Source organism: Saccostrea cucullata, unplaced genomic scaffold (assembly GCF_032062105.1).
Source record: "Saccostrea cucullata isolate Sc308-1 unplaced genomic scaffold, CSIRO_AGI_Scuc_v1 ctg2736, whole genome shotgun sequence".
In the NCBI taxonomy this organism is placed as follows: Eukaryota; Metazoa; Mollusca; class Bivalvia; order Ostreida; family Ostreidae; genus Saccostrea; species Saccostrea cuccullata.
The window spans coordinates 35,709-42,291 of NW_026930055.1; positions in this window are offsets into that span (position 1 = coordinate 35,709).

Below are 6,583 nucleotides of genomic sequence, written 5' to 3' on the forward strand. Positions count from 1 at the left end.
CGGGTAGAAATACAAGAGTTTGTTTATCTGCACATTTGTTTATGTTACACAAATAAGTCAAAAGCAGTGTTGTGGATGGAAAATTAGGGTTAAAAATAGTGTTGGCAAATCGGACGATTTTTAGTAACCGGTTACTCGCTTCATCTTCCGATCGAGTACCCGGTTACTCGGATGATTTTTGGTAAAAGTATCAATATCTATTATTTATCTTATTTTATACTTATCGGTAGTAGTAATGCACAAATTTACTGTATAGAGACATTATATTTACAATACACACATACGATATCGTCAAAGATTTACGATTTTAAAATAAAGAAAATTAATAGGGAATTCGACACACAAAGACAAATAAATACGTCATCGTCAATCACCATTTTACACTTTCTTTTTCAGACCCCGAAATATGTTGCAATCAAAGAGAATAATTATTTACATACTCCATAATTAATAGTTAATATGTGGAGTGCCCAGTAAATCGCTGGTTTCCGAATAATTTAAGCTTAGGTGATTTAACAGATTTTGAATCAGCTGTTCTTTGTTACAACCCGAAGCTTATTATGTCTGCGGCGGTTTCTAGTTAATTATCAAATGATGTAATTATAAGGCAGGCCTTCAAAATATGTATACCCTAAGCAATCAAAGCTATCAATTATATAAACTGTGAAAACTAATCAAAACAATTTGATTCACTACAACCTAGATAGAATGTTCTATCGTTAAAATGATATTGTCCTACGGACCCGGTTTAACGATAGAATTCGTTCCGTGTATTCGTAATGTAGCAGAAAGAAACACGGGCGATAGTGCATTTACTAGGAACAATCTAGAGAATTCCGATTGTAAACATTTGAATGGAGAAAAAAACGTTGAGAAAATTAATCGGATTTACGTATTTATATGGATTATTTTATGGGACAAAAGGCATAAGCAATCTCAAGAAGGTTTATTTTGTTTATTTTGGTAGTTATTCCCAGTGCAAATCATTTTATATTCTTCAAAATCGTTTCGGAGCGGATCCGCTCCGATTTGCTACATTGCAAGTATATGGGACGTATTCTAACTGTGGTGAGGGCCTGTACCGAGACACAGTTAGATTATTCTAACTAACTACAACCATGCACTAGATCAAGTCTAACGGTACCTAAAATTAGGGAAATGTGTAAGTTAGTATACATTTATAAATTATAAAACATTCATTTTCAATGCCTTTACTATGTAGAATTTATTTTATCCGAGTAACCGAATAGCAGTTTTACTAACCGATACTCGCAACGTTCGACGGTTAACCGGTTAACCGGGTACTCGTTGCCAACACTAGTTAAAAACTACTACGCTTGTAAAATAAAATAATAAACCGATTAATCCCCTGCCGACCGGTCACACCCGCCGTGTGCTTGTTGTCATAATCAGGAAATAACGGAAAAAAATCCGTGGTCAATTCAGTGTATAAATAATGGACTAACAATTGGTATAAAAAACGTCAGTCAGCATTTCATTCAATGATAAATTGTATTTGCTGACAAGGTCATTGTATCGACCATAGAATTTACGAAATGATGACTTTAAACGAGACTGTTGATATTCTTGTTTCATCAACTTGCCTGTCAACAATTTACCTCGTTTAAGAAATTGTTCATACGTAGAGCATGCTCTAGCGTATCGAATCAACTGAGATATAAATACTCCGTATGCAGGTGATGAAGGTATATTGCTGCATAAGTAAGGGAAGTTGACGATAGAAAAGTTAAAGTCATCACGTTTATCATATAGCTTGGTTGTTAGATTACCATTTGTGTCTTTTTCAAGTAAAATATCCAAGAATGAAGCAGAAGTGTCGGACTCTGTGGTATCTTTTATCTCAAGCTCACCAGGATATATCATGTCGACGTAGGAATGGAAATTATCATTATTAATTGACAATACGTCGTCGATATATCTAAATGTCGAGTTGAAGGCCACAGCAAGTGTTTTTTTTTCTTTTCACGCAAAAGATTGTGCATAAAATCTGCTTCATATGAATATAAAAATAAGTCTGCTAATAACGGAGCGCAATTTGTACCCATGGGAATTCCAATGGATTGTTGGAATACCTGGTCTCCAAAAACCACATAGATATTGTCAATCAGAAACTCAAGCATCTTCTTGATGTCAACTTCAGAGTACTTATATGTGCAATCAGAATCTGTTTTAACAAAATAATTTTTCAAATGACCAATGACGGGGTAAGTAAACTTACGAGTTCCATTTTTGTTGAAGAAGCAGCTGTCAATGATATCAAAAAGCCTGGATTTTTATTTGTCGTGCGGAATTGTTGTGTATAAAGTTGAAAAGTCGTAAGTTTTTATGCTGTTGATTTTTGTAAAGTCTTGTGATTTCAAATTGTCCAATAGTTCTTTAGAATTTTTAAGTATCCACATCTGATTTACACCACTTCTTGAATATATAGTTGTACAGTACTCTTGAAGTTTTTCCTTCACTACTGTCAATATTTTAGTGAGAAGTAACGAAACAGGCTTGGTTGAACATTTACTGGAACCTGCAATGTATCTTTGTTTGTAAGGATTCTTATGAAGTTTGGAATCCAATATATATAAGGTAGTTCAAATTCATTTTGGCTCTGTGGAATATTAAAAGTATTCAAAACTGACAGGAGATTTTGAAGAATTTCTTCCTTAGAAAGAGTAGTATATGTATAAGTAGGATTACCACTTGTAGAATTAAATCCAAGTTCTTCTAAAATGCAATTTATACAATGAGTCTTACAAACGAAGACAATGTTGTTACCTGCTTTGTCGGCAGGAACCAGTACGTACTGATCGTGTAATCTATCTACTAGTAATTCTTTTTTCACTTCTGGTTTATTGAACACAGAAGGATAGATGGTTTTCATTTTGCCATACATTCTGATTAATGGTTAGATTACCATTGACGTTTTTTTTTCTCAAGTAAAATATCCAAGTATAAAACAGATGTGTCAGACTCTGTGGTATCTTTCATCTCAATCCCAAAAGGATATATTGTATAGGGATGAAATTACCATTGTGAACTGACAATACATCATTGATATATCTAAATGTCGAGTTGAAGGCCACAGCAAGTGTTTTTGTTTTTTTTACCTATTAGATTTTGCACAGATTCTGCTTTATGTGAATATAAAAAAGATCTGCTAATAACGGTGCGCAATTGGAACCCAGGGGAATTTCAATAGATTGTAGGAATGCCTGGTCATTCAAAACCACATAGATAGTGTCAAACAGTAACTCAAGTATCTCTTTCATATGACCAGGTAAGTAAATTCGAGAGTTCCATTTTTATTCAAAAAAAAGCTGTCAATGTTATCAAAACTCCTGGTTCGCACCACTTCTTGAATATATTGTTGCACAGTGCCTCTTGAAGCTTTTCCTTAGCTACTGTGAATATTTTAGAAATGAGTAACGAAAGAGCTCTGGTTTAACATTTACTGTAGCCTGTAATGTGTCTTTATTTGGAATCCAACACATATAAGGTAATTCAAGTTCATTTTGGTTCTTAGGATATTAAAAATATTTAAACTGACATATAATTTTAAGAATTTCTTCTATAGAAAGGGAAGTATGGGTAAAAGTTGGACAACCAATTGTAGAATTAAATCAAAGTTCTTCTTAAAAACAATTTAATGAGCCTTACAAACGGAGACAATGTTTGTCGGCAGGAACAGTATGTACTGATCATCTATTCTGTCAAATTGTTTTCACTTCTCTTCTGAATTATTGAATACAGAAAGTATTTAATCCATTCTGAAAAAAAAATCAACAATTCCCCACTTTTACTTTGGCATTAACTTTTGTACGGTATGTGCCAAGACGTTTTACCGAAGTAATGACATGACTAAGAGTTATTTAATTGGCAAAGGTGGTGTCTTTAAAATCTCAGATGAAATGTGATGTAACAGCAATCATTGGTCATGTGTCTGTGGGCTTAAAAGGGATTTTTTTTAAATTATAGATATCTCTGAATGTTGAACTTTATTCACTCTGATGTAAATTTTTGCCACTTTTGGAGGAATTTGTAATATCATTATAAGAACTTTCTCGATGTTTATGGCATTTTCTGTATATAAGGGAAAAAGTATAGTACTATATATAAGGTAGTTAAAAAGTTTGTATTTTAAGAAGAATCAATGCATACATATGTATATGTAACATAAAAGATAAGATCTAAGGGAAATGAATTTATATAGTTAACGTCGCTTTCTTGCTTTATTGTTGCTTTTCGGATTTGTATAAAAGTTTATAGTTAACAGAAACATATCATGCCATTTTCGGAATTAAACCTTTGAATTATAAAAACACCCAACAAATATAATCAAACTATATGCTGTCATGAGACAGTAATACCTGCACTAAGATGTTTGCCTATAAATAAACACTGCTACATATTTGGCAGGTTAAGCTTTCCAAGGAAAAAGTCAAAATGATTCTATAATTTACATGTATTCCTCAATCAAATTGTGTATGAAATTCTCAGTCCCTGTGACCATGTGACCTGTGACTGAGAATCTCAAATGTATTTAACATGCTTAATTCATTACCAGTTTGAATTTAATTAATGATGTAAATTAGATTTTGATAAATGTTTTGCTCATAATAGGACCTTTTTAGATTTATTTTTTGTAATAGGCTAGATGGAAAAGTTATATTAAAACATCGTTTAATATGAATTAATTTAAAATTTGTTCTTTTACTATACATGTACATGTTTACATGTAAACGCCGTTTGGAAAATTTCTACATCATATTAGGTTGCGTCACCCATTATCATATTTTTAGATTAAGCGCCATTTGGCACACCTCAGCCGATTCCTTCATCTTCATCTGATAAGGCGAGGGAATCGATCAAGATTTGCCGAATGGAATAGCATTAGCATGTGCTGCAGTCTGATGTGCATTGGATTAATTCATCGTGTGTTATAACTGGATTATGTTTTATGAAGTTGACAGGACCTATGACAGTTAGTAAGTACAAATTTAAGCATGGTGGGGATAAAAAAAAACTCAAAATGATTAGGTTAAAGTTCAAAAAGGGTGAAAGATCATCGCTTGCCACAATAAACGAATTTCATATTGTGAAGTTATCTTCCGTTGTCATAGTGACAATCGGTTACTATCATTACTTATGCAGATCCAGAATTTTTTCGGGAGTGGGATTTTCATTTCAGTGAAAAAATTCCATTCGAGAATTTCCTGAAAAGCAGGAGAAAAAACTGAAAACAAATTAACACAATAAAAACAATGATAGTGGGGTTTTTCTAATTTAGAGGGAGGATTTCCAGAGTCAATTTTTATTTGCTTCAGTATATAGTCTTGTTTTAAATAATCCCACCCTCCGATGATGCCATAGGTTTTCCAAAAAAAACTGTTATTTGTTTAAATTCAAACCTAATAGAACAGTATTTTTTGGTATTATGCTTTACAATAGTTGTAATGATAAATATCGTTAAAATAAGAATTTAAAAAATGAATATTTTTTTTATTAAATCAATAATTCAATTTTTAAAACAATTTAACAAGGGCAATAGCTCCTCTTAGGTCTTATCATTCAGGCATTTGCTTTAGTGTACTTCTAATGTAAAATAGTTCCCCTGATATTTACAATTCAAAAGTATTTATATGTAGGAAGTAATTTGGAATATTCAGGGTCAGAATTATGCATTCCAACCAGTTTTTGCATATTTTTCAATAATACTGTTTACAGAAAATGTGCTATTTTTTATGTCGACATACATTTTTGTTTCTTCATGTTTCGCATCTTAAAAATATGTATGCCCTATTTAACAATGAGTTTGCGCAGCTGAAACCGAAAAAAAATTTCTGGAGTATGATAAGCTACCAAGCATTCTTGCAAATTCGACGAAATTTTTTTCGGTATTAACAAAGTACTGGTCAGGAAAAGAACACGATATTCTCATGAATATTTATGGAGGACTGACGTTTATCCTGGATCTGCGCATGTGCGCGGGAAAAGCATCGCGAGAATCATCAGGTCGAGGAAAATATTTTTTGTGACGTCTCATCAGTGAGGGACACAAAAAGACCAATCAGCTCAATAAGTTGCATTTAATGCATTTATGGGTTACTACATGAAATACTACATGTGTTTTTCAAAAAGGCTAGTTTTTATTAACTCGCTCTCAGAAAGACTTAATGTATTATGTACATTATTATCTACTCATCCCATGCTCATATTTGCATACAAATGATTAACAATGATGAAAATTAAAGTTTCCCCCACTCCATTGTACAGGTCCGTTTGTTTAGAATTTCCCCGTGCTGTACTGCTAGTGGACATTTTCGGTTGGGTGAACATTTACAGATCTTCAGTATGGAGCGCATTATGCGCAAAAAAAAATTATGTCAAGTACAATGTATGAAACGTAATTTAAACTGCTATGTTTACACCCTGAATGTGATATCGCCAATAACCCTTTTTTGCTTTTTTAAAATGAATTACATAATATATATTGATGAAACTTACATACCATACATCCTGCCTTCTTAGAAATATAATTTGGCTAATAAAATAAAATTAGTCAAGGAATTCC